This window comes from Bufo gargarizans, chromosome 1, assembly GCF_014858855.1.
Source record: "Bufo gargarizans isolate SCDJY-AF-19 chromosome 1, ASM1485885v1, whole genome shotgun sequence".
NCBI classification, from domain to species: Eukaryota; Metazoa; Chordata; class Amphibia; order Anura; family Bufonidae; genus Bufo; species Bufo gargarizans.
Genome location: NC_058080.1, coordinates 242,319,055 through 242,331,657, shown reverse-complemented (window position 1 = coordinate 242,331,657; position 12,603 = coordinate 242,319,055). Strand labels below are relative to the sequence as shown.

General features: G+C 43.7%; 1 protein-coding gene across 2 annotated transcripts in view; it reads left to right on the top strand.

Annotated features, from left to right (window-relative positions):
* Positions 1–12,603, top strand: part of STPG2 (sperm tail PG-rich repeat containing 2) — a 993,492-nt gene that overhangs the window by 34,926 nt on the left and 945,963 nt on the right. Inside the window, exon 1 of one of the 2 annotated variants that reach the window (XM_044275686.1) lies at positions 12,106–12,146. The exons of the other annotated variant lie outside the window; for it this stretch is intronic. The gene's annotated coding sequence lies outside the window, so the exon portion shown is untranslated. Of the gene's footprint in view, positions 1–12,105; positions 12,147–12,603 lie in introns of those variants that run through there. 2 annotated transcript variants of the gene reach the window in all.

The following is a 12,603-nucleotide window of genomic DNA, read 5'->3' as shown; positions in this document are numbered from 1 at the left end:
CCCCCATTAGTAGAGTATAGCCTGCTCCTGATTCCTACAGCTCTCTCTGCCCCTCCATTAGAAGAGTATAGCCTGCTCCTGATTCCTACAGCTCTCTCTGCCCCCCCATTAGTAGAGTATAGCCTGCTCCTGATTCCTACAGCTCTCTCTGCCCCCCCCATTAGTAGAGTATAGCCTGCTCCTGATTCCTACAGCTCTCTCTGCCCACCATTAGTAGAGTATAGCCTGCTCCTGATTCCTACAGCTCTCTCTGCCCCCCCATTAGTAGAGTATAGCCTGCTCATGATTCCTCCAGCTCTCTCTGCCTGCCCCCATTAGTAGAGTATAGCCTGCTCCTGATTCCTCCAGCTCTCTCTGCCCCCCCATTAGTAGAGTATAGCCTGCTCCTGATTCCTCCAGCTCTCTCTGCCCCCCCATTAGTAGAGTATAGCCTGCTCCTGATTCGTACAGCTCTCTCTACCCCCCCATTAGTAGAGTATAGCCTGCTCCTGATTCCTACAGCTCTCTGTGCCCCCCCCCCCCCCCCATTAGTAGAGTATAGCCTGCTCCTGATTCCTACAGCTCTCTCTGCCCCCCACCATTAGTAGGGTATAGCCTGTTCCTGATTCCTACAGCTCTCTCTGCCCCCCATTAGTAGGGTATAGCCTACTCCTGATTCCTACAGCTCTCTCTGCCCCCCCATTAGTAGAGTATAGCCTGCTCCTGATTCCTACTGCTCTCTCTGCCCCCCCCCATTAGTAGAGTATAGCCTGCTCCTGATTCCTACAGCTCTCTCTGCCCCCCCATTAGTAGAGTATAGCCTACTCCTGATTTCTACAGCTCTCTCTGCCCCCCCATTAGTAGAGTTTAGCCTACTCCTGATTCCTACAGCTCTCTCTGCCCCCCCATTAGTAGAGTATAGCCTGCTCCTGATTCCTACAGGTCTCTCTGCCCCCCCCCATTAGTAGGGTATAGCCTGTTCCTGATTCCTACAGCTCTCTCTGCCCCCCATTAGTAGGGTATAGCCTACTCCTGATTCCTACAGCTCTCTCTGCCCCCCCATTAGTAGAGTATAGCCTGCTCCTGATTCCTACAGCTCTCTCTGCCCCCCATTAGTAGGGTATAGCCTACTCCTGATTCCTACAGCTCTCTCTGCCCCCCCATTAGTAGAGTATAGCCTGCTCCTGATTCCTACTGCTCTCTCTGCCCCCCCCCATTAGTAGAGTATAGCCTGCTCCTGATTCCTACAGCTCTCTCTGCCCCCCATTAGTAGAGTATAGCCTGCTCCTGATTCCTACAGCTCTCTGCCCCCCATTAGTAGAGTATAGCCTACTCCTGATTTCTACAGCTCTCTCTGCCCCCCCCCCATTAGTAGAGTTTAGCCTACTCCTGATTCCTACAGCTCTCTCTGACCCCCCATTAGTAGAGTATAGCCTGCTCCTGATTCCTACAGCTCTCTCTGCTCCCCCATTAGTAGAGTATAGCCTGCACCTGATTCCTACAGCTCTCTCTGCCCCCCCTATTAGTAGAGTATAGCCTGCTCCTGATTCCTACAGCTCTCTCTGCCCCCCATTAGTAGAGTATAGCCTACTCCTGATTCCTACAGCTCTCTCTGCCCCCATTAGTAGAGGATAGCCTGCTCCTGATTCCTACAGCTCTCTCTCTGACCCCCCATTAGTAGAGTATAGCATACCCCTGATTCCTACAGCTCTCTCTGCCCCCATTAGTAGAGTATAGCCTGAACCTGATTCCTACAGCTCTCTCTGCCCCCCCATCATTAGTAGAGTATAGCCTGCTCCTGATTCCTACAGCTCTCTCTGCCCCCCCCCCTTATTAGTAGAGTATAGCCTGCTACTGGGGCAGCAATAGGGTTGCTATCTTTCCCAATGAAAATTAAAGCTTACATCGGTAAACAGGATGTGTGGTTTTTGTGACGTGGTTTAATCATTATTTGAGTTTTGCACCTTCTTTTTAAAACTTAAACTCATTTTTTAAAGGGCTTGTGCAGTGTTTTGGTACTGAAGAACCTCTCCTCAGGATAAGGGCTCATGCACACGAACGTCCTTTCTTTCCGCTTCCGTTTTTTTTTGCGGACCATATGCGGAATCATTCACTTCAATGGGGCTGTAGAAAATACAGAAGTTACTCCGTGTGCATTCCATTTTCCGTTTGTCCACATGGCCGTTCCGCAAAAAAGTAGTGCATGCCTATTATTGTCCGCAAATCACGGTCTGAGGCCACCTTCAAGTCAATGGGTCCGCAAAAAATGTGGAGCACATCCGTATGTCATACGTATTTCATCTGTATTTTGCAGATCCATACTGTAAAAATGCTATGCCCAGCCCATATTGCTCATGTGTTTGGTGATTAAGTTACTGTTTCCGTTTCAGATCCGCACAAAACAGATCGCATATTGAAACCATACAGATATGTTTTGTGCAATAACGGAACGGAAGAGGAATCAAATCAGAGGAAAAAAAACTCAGATACGGAACAACAGATCCGTGGAAAACAGACCACAAAACAAAAAGGGTTGTGTGCATGAGCCCTAAGTCATCAATATCACATTGGCAGGCGTTCATCTGTTGGAAGGGGCAGCAGTGAGCGCAGCTCCATCTTCAAAGTTACCTGCGCATCGTCTCCTTTGCAAAGGCAGTGTCAGTACAATACATTCATTTGAATAGGACGTGCGGTTTTAATTATACTGCATCGCCTTTACAAAGGAGACAACGCGCAGGTAAATATTGAAGAGGACGCATCGCTCGCACGATACCCTTCAAACAGCTGATCGTCAGAACGGCCTAGATGGCGGGCAATTTGTTAAAAATACCTTCCTGCCCCTCTCAGTCCAATGATGCCCCTTTTGAAAGTCTGTCAACTCAGCAAAATGTCTTTGAACGTGTTGTAGAGGCATGTCTAGCAGTCAATGAACGCTCACCAAAAGGTACACTACCCAAAAGTAGCCTCTGAGAGCCTTTTTTTAGGGCAGCAGGGGAAGTATTTTTTTTAAATAGACTTTTATTCCAGGAAAAGTACAAGTAAGCTGTAGTCAAAACCATTACTGGTCAAAATAGCAATTACATCAATCATTTCAATTACAGCATGTGAAAAAACATGTCAGAATGATAAGAGAATACCAGTACTTTCCCCTATTTTTCCCCTTTTTTCTTTCCCCCCTCCCTCCCCCTCCCCCCTCTTTGCCCTCCAAAAAACTGGCACATCCAACTTATGAGTAAAATCATTTTGATCGTGCAAAAATTTTGAGGATAACTCCCCCCATAAAGCTAACATCAGTGAGAACCTTTATTATTGTTGTCTTCTATAACTCCCCCCTAGAAGCACCCCCCCAAGTCCCCCTCCCCCCCCCCCCCACCCCCTTCCCCCCCTCCCACTTTTGTCCATTTTGAACGTCTCGGCTGCTAGAACATTCATTGGTCAGATCCATAAGATTACTCATTCACATCATCACACTTTCAATGCACCCAATCGACCCTTCAAATCCTCCTGTAAATACCAAGTTGTAAGTCTAAAAGGTCCCATCAATGTGGAGTATTCTGAATTGGTAATGTATTGAACCATAAAGCTCCTCCACACTTTATACCATTTTTTACCCAATATTTCTTTCCTGGTAATCGCATCCCTCCATTCTAGATTAAATATCTGTTTCAATCGGTTCAGTAGCATTTCAGCGCTGGGGACAGTCACCAACAACCAATGCGTCAATAAGCAGCGTTTTGCCTCCAACAGAATCTTGTGGTCCAGAACGGACAAACCCCTCCTCTCCCTATCCCTGCCATCATCAGATGTTTCTTTTCCCTCAGCCTGGAATATGATCAACTGAGGTGATAATGTGCTCCGGGTATTGCCCAGCTGTTTCATAATTGCAGACACCTGAGCCCAAAATCCAGCTACGCTGGGGCATACCCATAAACCATGCAACAAGTCTGCTTCTGATAAACTACATTTTGGACATGCCGTTATTCTATCCGGCCTAGCTTGAGAGGGCGGAAAAGTAAATCCATAAATTGCCCTGTGTAGAATCTTGAATTGCGGGAAGTATTTTTATATCCTTTTTTGGCAAGACCCAATGTCTAATCAGAAAACCTGTAATTATTATATAGCTGCCTGAGAAAGAAAACACATGTGTCAGCTGTAAGCCAATGGGTTTTACTGGACTATAACCACCTGTGCATTTCATGGTCTCTGTATGGGGGCAATAACGGTCACTGTATCGGCATGGTGATATTATTCAGTGATATTTGTAGACCCCATGCTGGGTATAATGACCTCTGACCCCATGCTGAGTATAATTACCAGATGTTGATTCAGTTACATATTTATTACCAGAATTTTTGTACAGTCACTCAGAATTGAGAAAGCTCGTTGGAAGAACGAGTGAAACGTTTTCAAGAAATCTACAGTAAGTCCAGTTACCTTGATTTATTCTTTACAGATGTTTCTTAAAATGGTTTACAGACTTGGTCTTGGTTTCCAGCAAGCTTTAGCATGAAAATGGCAGGCAAACTCTCTCGGCTATGCTATGCTGATAGGTTTAAAAAGGAACTTTTCCTTTGGCTTTCTGCTGCAACTTCTCTCTTTGTCTGACTCTGTGGCAAGGCACAGGGCAACTTCTTTCTGGCTAATGAGACTTCTAGATGTGGTCTCTCTGTTCCAGCAGAACTGAAAATGTTCTGGCTGGCGTAGGCAACACATGTCCAGGAGGGAGGCAGCACTGCACACCTGCTGCCTTAGCAGGGGGTGAGCTAGAACTAACTGGAACTAACTGGTCTCCACCCTTCCCGCAGGACATGTGACTTAAAAGGAACCTGTCACCGGGATTTTGTGTATAGAGCTGAGGACATGGGTTGCTAGATCGCTGCTAGCACATCCGCAATACCCAGTCCCCATAGCTCTGTGTGCTTTTATTGTGTATAAAAACCGATTTGATACATATGCAAATTAACCTGAGATGGGTCAGAGCTTGAAAATATGACTCTTCTCTGGTCACACAGTAAGATATGACTATTTTATGTTAATTTGCACATGTATCAAATAGTTTTTTTTACACAATAACAGCACACAGAGCTATGGGGACTGGGTATTGCGGATGTGCTAGCGGCGATCTAGCAACCCATGTCCTCAGCTTTATACCCAAAATCCCGGTAACAGGTTCCCTTCAAAGGTTCCCATCTAGTCTACATACTGCTCTGCCATATTTGCTGCCACCTGCTGGTGAACCAGGCACATTACATTTGAACATAAACAGATGCATAACAGGAAATGCCCAATATATGGGACCTTGAATAAATGTATAAAATGACATTGAGATTGCATACCCAGATAGAAGCAGGGTGTAAGTGTGGTAATGCCACTCGGGGCGTTACACTATGACATCAGATGTTTTGATAAAGCACTTATGGTAAATTATAGAGCTACACATTTTAATCATTTTAGGCTACTTTCACACTAGCGTTCGATCGGATCCGTTCTGAACGGATCCGATCGTAATAATGCAGACGGAGGCTCCGTTCAGAACGGATCCGTCTGCATTATATTAGCAAAAAAAAAAGCTAAGTGTGAAAATAGCCTGGGACGGATCCGTCCAGACTTTCAATGTAAAGTCAATGGGGGACGGATCCGCCTGAAGATTGAGCCATATTGTGGCATCTTCAAACGGATCCGTCCCCATTGACTTACATTGTAAGTCTGGACGGATCCGCACGGATCCGCACGCCTCCGCACGGCCAGGCGGACACCCGAACGCTGCAAGCGTCCGCCTGTCCGTGCGGAGGCGAGCGGAGCGGAGGCTGAACGCCGCCAGACTGATGCAGTCTGAGCGGATCCGCTCCATTCAGACTGCATCAGGGCTGGACGGCTGCGTTCGGGTCCGCTCGTGAGCTCCTTCAAACGGAGCTCACGAGCGGACCAGCGAACGCTAGTGTGAAAGGAGCCTAAAGGGGTAATCCAATGAATTTTATTCAAATATTTAGAGGACTTTCTTCCATTCTTGTGAATGGGCAGCAGCGCATCAAGCATCTGCATCTCCATCTCCCAGGATGGATTGCGTCTAACTCTTGTTAACCCCTTCCTCCCCTTCATAGAAAACAGTCCCTCACATATAGCCCCAGAAATACTTATGGTATGTAAAGCCCCCACAATTTCCTTCTCCACCGTCTAGAGAGAGATATAGTGTGCACTATATATAATAGACAGATGGCTCACTATGGATAACCACAACTGGTGCTCAGGTTCAAGGAAACACCCCTGGTTCTTGAGTCTATAAATGGTTAAAAGGTTGAACCGGCACTCAGGACACTTCTAGAGTGTGTGGAAACGTATACATTTATTATGTTATAAAAACGTCATATACCTAGACACAATACATCTAAATAAATAAAAAATAGTAAATAAACGTAAAAGTAATCAAAAATATAAAGGATGTTAGAAATGACAAATTCATCGATTAATCTCACTGTATGAGTAAAATTCTACTTTGGTTTGCGATTTTTAACTCTCTATGTGAATAGAGGCATGCATGCATAAGCAGAAGTCCCGATGGCAGGTACCGTGTAGTCAGTCCATATATATAGGACTTGTGGTCTTGTGTGTAGAGGACACAGTTTCTACGTAGTTCCAACTTTCAAAGTCAGTTAAATTCACCCTTATGTGGGGAAGAGATAAGTTATCTCGAAACGCGTCTGGGCTGAATACCTGTGCGTCCATCAACCGCGAAATATACAAGTAGAATTTTACTCATACAGTGAGATTAATCAATGAATTTGTCATTTCTAACATCCTTTATATTTTATTACTTTTATGTTTATTTACTATTTTTTTTTTATTTAGATGTATTCTATCTAGGTCTATGACGTTTTTATAACATAATAAATTTATACGTTTCCACACACTCTCGAAGTGTCCTGAGTGCCGGTTCAACCTTAACCATTTGGAGAGAGATATAGCTCTATAGTTCTGTGGAGGACATTTATCAAGACGAGCGTTCCCATACTCCAGTCTTGTCCTGTGCGTTGGTGTAAGATGCGACTAATTTAATAAAAGCCAAATGCTTCTTAATAAATTAAGAAGAGTCTGGTGTAGACTTGAACTATAACTTATGCCAGTCTCTGGTGGGGGTCTGACAATTGGAACCCCCGACGATCAGCTGTTTGAGAGGGCATCCGCTCTTAGGGTCCATTCACACGTCCGCAAATGGGTCCGCATCCGTTCCGCAATATCGGGAATGGGTGCAGACCCATTCATTCTCTATGGGCCTGGAAGAGATGCGGAGAGCAAACTAAGTGCTCTCTGCATCCGCATTTCCGGAGCGCGGCCCCGAACTTCTTGGCTTTGGCCCTGAACTTCCGGGCCACGGCTCCGCCAAAAAATAGAACATGTCATATTCTTGTCCGCAATTGCGGACAAGAATAGGCAGTTCTATGGGGGGTGCTGGCCAGGTGTATTGGGGATCCGCAATTTGACGTGTGAATGGACCCTTACAGTAGCAGTATGTCCTTCTTGCAGCTTTGCCTAGGCCATGTGACTTCACGTTCATCGGTCACGTGGCCTAGGAGCATCTCAACCCCATAGAAGTGAATGCGTCTGAGCTGCGACACCAAGCACAGATCCTATACAATGTACGGCACTGTGCTTGGTAAGCAGGAAGAAGGCTGCGGCGCTACTGCGAGCACTGGTGCCTTCTGAAACAGCTGGGTGATGGACCCCACGATCAGATACTGATAACCTATTTGAGGATAGGTCATCTCAGTTCAAAAATCCCAGAAAACCCCTTCAAATTGGCAGGCCGCAGGAGCCACGTACCTGCTGCTAAGTTGTGCCCATTTAGAAAAGCATCGAGAAGCTTATAAAGTCGCAAATTATGGTGCAGATTTGGAATGCACCATAATTAGCGACTTTTTTTTAGGTCACAATAGTGGCTTAAAAGCTTTATTAACCCCTTAGTGACCAGCCTGTTTTGGGCCTTACTGACCAAGGGTTTTTCTTCCTTTTATCATCGTCGCCTTCCAAGAGCTATAACTTTTTTATTAGCTTCATGAGGGCTTGTTTTTTGCAGGACAAGTTGTAGTTTTTAATGGCGCTATTTTGGGGTACACACTACTTTCTGATAACTTTTATTAACTCTTTCTGGGAGGGAGATGAGAAAACCAGCAATACTGCCACAGCGTTTTACATTTTAAATTTTACTAGTTCATTTTACTGTATAAATAATATAATATCTTTATTTTCTGGGTCAGTACAATTACAGTGATACCAAATACATATATTTTTTTTTGTTTTACTACTTTTCTTTGCAATAAAACCCCTTTTTTTGAAGAAAAAAATGTTTTTACATTGCCACTTCCCAACACCCATAACTTTTTTCTTTTTCTTTATATAGAGTTGTGTGAGGACTTGATTTTTGGTGGACGACTTCTATTTTTCATTGGTATCATTTTGGAGTAAATGGTGCTTTTTGATCGCTTGTTATAAAGTTTTTTCGGTGGCAACTAAGAATTAATGAGCAATTCTGTCTATTTTTTTTATTTTTTTTATTTACTGCTTTCACTGTAGGGGATAATTTATGTGATATTTATGTAGTCCGGATTTTTGTTTTGCAATATATTTAATTGAAAAGTGTATTTTTAATGGAAAAAAAAGCGTAATTTTTTAAATGGGATTTTTTATTTTATTTTTATTGAATAAATGAGTTTTTTTACCACTTAATAGTCCCACAAGTGGACTATAACAGACAGCTTTTTGATTGCTTTTAACTCCTTAAGGACCGGGCTCATTTTCACCTTCAGGACCAGGCCATGTTTTTTGCAAATCTGACCAGTGTCACTTTATGTGGTGATAACTTTAAAAACGCTTTGACTTATCCAGGCCATTCTGAGATTGTTTTTTCGTCACATATTGTACTTCATGACACTGGTATAATGGAGTAAAAAAATAAATAAAATTATTTATAAAAAAAACAAAAAATTGCCAATTTTTTTTAAAAAATTAGCAAATTTCCAAGTTTCAATTTCTCTACTTCTATAATACATAGTAATACCTACAAAAATAGTTATTACTTTACATCTCCCATATGTCTACTTCATGTTAGGATCATTTTGGGAATGACATTTTATTTTTGGGGGACGTTACAAGGCTTAGAAGTTACAAGGCTTAGAAATTTTCAAAAAACAACTTTTTAAGGACCAGTTCAGGTCTGAAGTCACTTTGTGAGGCTTACATAATAGAAACCACCCAAAAATGACCCCATTCTAGAAACTACACCCCTCAAGGTATTCAAAACTGATTTTACAAACGTTGTTAACCCTTTAGGTGTTTCACAAGAATTAATGGAAAATGGAAATACAATTTCAAAATTTCACTTTTTTGGCAGATTTCCCATTTTAATATTTTTTTTCCAGTTACAAAGCAAGGGTTAACAGCCAAACAAAACTCAATATTTATGGCCCTGATTCTGTAGTTTACAGAAACACCCCATATGTGGTCGTAAACTGCTGTACGGGCACACGGCAGGGCGCAGAATGCCATACGGTTTTTGGAAGGCAGATTTTGCTGGACTGGTTTTTGATGCCATGTCCCATTTGAAGCCCCCCTGATGCACCCCTAGAGTAGAAACTCCAAAAAAGTGACCCCATTTTAGAAAGTACGGAATAGGGTAGCAGTATTGTTGGTACTAGTTTAGGGTACATATGATTTTTGGTTGCTCAATATTATACTTTTTGCTGTTTTTGCTATTTACAACATTCATCTGACAGGTTAGATCATGTGGTATTTTTATAGAGAAGGTTGTCACGGACGCGGCAATACCTAATATGTATACTTTTTTTATTTATGTAAGTCTTACACAATAATATCATTTTTGAAACAAAAAAAAATCATGTTTTAGCGTCTCCATATTCTGAGAGACATAGTTTTTTTTAGTTTTTGGGCAATTATCTTAGATCGGGTATCATTTTTTGCGGGATGAGATGACGGTTTGATTGGCGCTATTTTGGGGTGCATATGACTATTTGATCGCTTGCTTTTACACTTTTTGTGATGTAAGGTGACAAAAAATGGTTTATTTAGCGCAGTTTTTATTTTTTCGTTTTTACGGTGTTCATCTGAGGGGTTAGGTCATGTGATATTTTTATAGAGCCGGTCGATACGAATGTGGCGATACCTAATATGTATACTTTTTTTTTTAATGTAAGTTTTACACAATAATATCATTTTTGAAACAAAAAAAAAATCATGTTTTAGTGTCTCCATATTCTGAGAGCCATAGTTTTTTTTATTTTTTGGGCGATTGTCTCAGGTAGGGGCTCATTTTTTGCGGGATGAGGTGACGGTTAGATTGGTATTATTTTGGTGGGCGTACACCTTTTTGATCGCTTGCTGTTGTACTTTTTGTGATGTAAGGTGACAAAAAAATGGTTTATTTAGCACAGTTTTTATTTTTTACGGTGTTCATCTGAGGGGTTAGGTCATGTGCTATGTTTAAAGATCCAGTCGATTCGGATGCGGCGATACCTAATATGTCTTCCCCCCCTATTTTTTACCAATTTTTTTTAACTTTATTTGGGGAAAATGACGTTTTTGTTTATTTTTACTTGAAACTTTTAATTTTTGGGGGGGAAACTTTATTTTCCCAACTTTTTTGTCACTTTCTTTTTTGTCCTACTTTGTGGGTCTAATCCTTTACAATGCATTCCAGTACTTCTGTATTGGAATGTATTGGCTGTATGAGTAATACTGTGTGTATTACTCATACAGCTTCCGGCCTGTGAGATCCAGGGGGGTGGATCTCACAGGCGCTTCACCGGAAGGCAGAGCAGATGCCTCAGCAAGGCCTGCCTTCCATGCCATCGGGTCCCCCCTACAGCCACATAGGGACCCGATGGCATCGCAGCCGCCACCGCCCGCAACATGAAAAGCCGCAAACCGCAGGTCTGAATTGAGACCCCCTCAGCGCATTTAGCCAAGGTGCCTGCTCAATGATACACAGAGGTACGCTCTGTGTCCTTAAGTACCAGGACATCAGGGCGTACCTGTACGCCCTGTGTCCTAAAGAGGTTAAAATGCAATGCACTATCCCGCAGCCTGCTGGAAATTACTCAAGCATGGTCTGGGTCCTACCTTAGACCCCAGGCAGCCTTCATACACATCGGCACCCCACGATCGCATTTGCTGGGTGCCGATGGGAGACAGAGGGAGTCCGCTCCCTCTGTCAGCACTTTACATGCAGCGGGCGTGCCTGCGGCATGTAAAGTGTTAAACAGACCAGATCGGCACTCCTGCCGGTCCGGGCTGTTACAGCAGCGCCGCGGCTCTCATGTGACCGTTGGTGGACCCGTGCAGCGCTTAGACTGGGCCACCATAAAAAAGCACTAAGGGGTTAGTGGTCACTAAGGGGTTAAATGTCCCTTATGAGTTCAGAAGTAGGGATGAATGAAGGTGTCTGGACCACGCCATGCGCTTCTCTATGAGATCACTACACCAGGACTGAGGGGAGGGGAGCAGGGAAGCTACTGAGCATGTTAGTCCACCTCTGACTGCAGGCGAAGGTGGACCAGAAGGATAAACAGCAGGGGGCGCTACCACAGAGGAAAAAGTAAAGTCCCAAAAATCGCAACAATATTTTTATTGCATGTATATTGCCATGCTACTCTATTTGAAATGCTCTGTTCATCGCATAGTATTACTTTTCATGGGAAACCCCGCTGCCTCCTAAACACAACCACCCTAGGTGGGTACCTAGTGGCTGGCAAATATGGCCCAGTCCATAAATATTTATTACAGTTTCTCAATACATTACATGGATTATGTACTGCTATGTTGATGGAAAAATAGAAAAGTTATGGCTCTTTTGGGGGGGGGGATAATAAAAATGGCTATGATGAGAAGGGGTTAATAAATATATACTGTGTTACTTTTTCCAATACAGTGCAGATACATTGACATGGCAGGTAAAGTGTGAATAATGGCGGCTTCTGGTATGGGTGTGTGATGTGGATTACAGGGGGCGCTGGATGTGGACCCCTGCTGCTCCAGCTACAGGTGGCGTCCTGTCACTGCGCTCTGCCGGGTTGTGCTGGTCGCCATAGCAACGCGTCCAGCTCTGCGGGAGACACGGTGTGAGGCGGGCGCTGTGCGGGAGCCGGTTCTGTGTCACAGTACGTATAATACCCGATCTGCTAGGTGCTGAGATCCGTGTGCGGACCGTATGTACCGCTGCGGGATATGGGGCTCGTGGCTTTCATTACTTTCCGAAACTTTCCATGGGACGTATCTGCAGCATGGGCATTGTGATCTGTGACGTCACTGATCTGGGGGAGAACTACCACCAAAATGCATAGATCATATCGATCATGAGGTTTTTTGCACTTTTTGTCTGCACATTTTACAGTGCCATTTTGTATCCAGGGGCATAGGCTGCATAATAGATTTAGCACATGTTACATTATCAGTAATGCCAATAATATACTCTGGAAAGAAAGACACAATTTATTGGCAGAAAAATATGCATCATGAAAAAAGTTGCCTCTTTCGTGTCACATTTTTTACTTTCCGTTAGGGCTCATGCCCATAAACATAAAGTATCTGTGCCCAGGCTGCGGACCGCAAATGGCA